Source organism: Colobus angolensis, unplaced genomic scaffold (genome assembly GCF_000951035.1).
Source record: "Colobus angolensis palliatus isolate OR3802 unplaced genomic scaffold, Cang.pa_1.0 Scaffold238, whole genome shotgun sequence".
NCBI classification, from domain to species: Eukaryota; Metazoa; Chordata; class Mammalia; order Primates; family Cercopithecidae; genus Colobus; species Colobus angolensis.
The window spans coordinates 840213-843153 of NW_012115577.1; positions in this window are offsets into that span (position 1 = coordinate 840213).

A 2941-nucleotide genomic window follows, 5' to 3' on the forward strand; every position below is an offset into this window, starting at 1 on the left:
CTGTAGTATCAGCTACTCAGGAAGCTGAGGTGAGAGGATCTCTTAAGCCTGGGAGGTCAAGGCTGCAGAGAGCTATGATCATGCCACTATACTCCAGCTGGGGTTACAGAGCAAGACCCTCTCTCCAAACAAACCAAAAAAAAAAAAAAAAAAAAACCCTCACAAACAAAAAACCCTATCATCTGTGCGCCAAAGTCCCCCACTCCAATAGCTACATACCTAGTCCTATCTTTTTGCCTGAACTGCTGTCTTGTAGCTCTAATTTCCCACAGTCACATGCAAGTTCCTTATTTCTTTACCACCTCAAATCCAACACAACCAAAAGAGATTCACTGTCATGGGCGCTGTTTGGGCTCACGTCCTTTTCCCCAGTGGGTCCACTCACCTTCCAGCTTTTGGGAATATCAGCTGATAATCACACACAATTGTCCCCTTTTCTGAAGAACTGCTGTGGGCCAAACAGGAGCCAAGCCCTCCCTTGCACACACTCTGGACAGACCTCCCAGTGGCTGCCTGACCTTGAAGCAGATGTACAAAGCGCCAGCCCCCATGCCTCCAAGTGCAATTGACTGGTGCAATTTGCTGCCCTGAGCTTCCCCGTGAGCTCAGGTTGAAGCTCACATCCTTGCTTAGCCTCTTTCCCTTCCCTATCCTGTTTTCTTCAGCCTTTCTCCTGAGAGCCTCTCCCAGTGCATCTCTTGGGCAAAAGTCCCCACCCTAGGTTCTGCTTCAAGGTAGCCCAATCTACAACACCAGCTGCAAAGTACACTGGCTCACACCTGCAATCCCAACACTTTGGGAGGCCAAGGTGGGCAGATTGCTTTGAGCTCATGAGTTCAAAACCAGCCTGGAGACAGGCTGGACACAACAAAACCTTGCCTTTTCAAAAAATACAAAAAAAAAGTTAGCCTAGCTTGGTGACATGCGCCTGTAGTCCCAGCTACTTGGGAGGCTGAGATGGGAGGATCTATCGCTTGAGCCCAGGAGGCAGAGGTTATGGGAAGCCAAGACTGCACCACTGCACTTCAGCCTGAGTGACAGAGCAAGACCCTGTCTCAAAATAAAATAATAATAGGCCAGGCGCCGTGGCTCATGCCTGCAATCCCAGCACTTTGGGAGGCCAAGGCGGGTGGATCACTTGAGGTCAGGAGTTCGAGACCAGCCTGGCCAACATGGTGAAACCCCTGTCTCTACTAAAAATAAATAAATTAGCTGGCCGTCGTGGTGCATGCCTGTAATCCCAGCTACTCAGGAGGCTGAGGCAAGAGAATCACTTGAATCTGGGAGGCAGAGGTTGCAGTGAGCCGAGATCGCACCACTGCACTCCAGCCTGGACAAGAGCGAAACTCCGTCTCAAAAACTAATAATAATAATAAATAAAACACCAACCAAGCCAAGTTTACTTTGTTTACCCTGTTGCTATGAGTCCTGTCTCTCATCACCCCAGCCCAAAACTCCCTTTCAGACCAGCCATCAGTTTGAATACATTTTCTAGCAAATGCCTCTCATTCTTCCTCCTCATTCCCATTGCCCCACATGCAATCACCTCACACCTGGCTTATGAAATCAGTCTCCTTTCCAACCTCCCTGCTGCTTCCTGTTTTTCCTCCTGCCTCCAATATGTCTAGCACTTAAGTGTGAGATTAAAATTTCTGAAATGCCTCTGATCATGTAGCTCCTCTACTGGAAAGTTCAGTGCCTCCGGTGTCTAGTGGCAGGAGATAAAGATTCTTTTGTCTGCTTTCCTGGTCCCTCACTGAGCTCTGGCTTCTACCTTGTTTATTTAACCTCATTTGTCAGTATTTTTAATTTTCTATTCCAGTCAGCTCCCACAGAGTTCCACAAACTATCCTCATTCCCATCACACCAACACCAGTTCTTCCTCTCCCCTACACGTTCTCGAATCCCACCCAGCTTCTCAGCTGCACCCCAACCCCTGCCCTCCCCTTCTCAGCCCCCAGCAGGGCACATGGCTGCCTGCAGGAAGTTACAGGGCTCTAAGCCTCTCCTGCAGCCAGATGTGGCAGAGAAACTTCCTTCCAACCTATTTGAAATGAGCAGAAATATTACAGGTTACTTCTGTCTGTGGACTTACTAGGATGGGGTGTGTATTTCCTTGTCCTTCTCTTTCCCCTTGGCCTGAACATGGAGCCTGAGCAATCATCCTAAATCACGAAGAGCCATGCATCAAAGACAGTGAGGCAACGAGGCAGAACTGTCCCAGCCCCGAGCTGCCTGCCTGGCTCTGGACTTTGTTTCTGTCAGAGAGAAATGGACTTCCATCTAGGAAGTCATTGTTCTCTTTGGTTTTGTCACTCACAGGTCAACCTAATCCTAACTTGGTTCTCCTCACATCTTGTGAAGGAAAGAAAGGAGCGGATGCAGCAGTGGCCTGCAAATGTTTAACTCTCGGAGGCAGTGGAGGACTGAGGGTAGGTGAAAGTCCTAATTTGCAACATTTCCGATTTCTGTGGTGTAAATACTTCCATCAAGCTGTTGGGGCTCAGAAAATGATACCCCAGAGTTTGGTGTTTTGGCAAGTTGCGAAGAACATGGGAAGGACCTGAGAAGTAAAGTCTGCCTCTGACCTTCTCCTGCTCCCCTCTCTCCTCCAAGGCAGGTCAAAGAAACCAGAATGTCTTTTCCCCAAAGCCAATCATAAAACTTAGAAATACTACTCTAGCCTTCCTTTGCCTTTCTGTATAAGCACAGCTCATTAAAAAAAAAAAAAAAATCTGACCTACCTTCTTTTTTAATAGTAGGTCATAAAACCCTCATTTCAGAGAGTTCCTGCCTATACCCAGAAGGAAGGAATGTTGCACAGAGAGACCAGGCAGAATTCCAACAGACAGGCCCTGCTGACTTTCTCCCTCAGCCTATTCCCATGCAACCATTCACTTTGTGTTCAATCACATTTCTTTTTCTTTTTGAGACAGAGTTT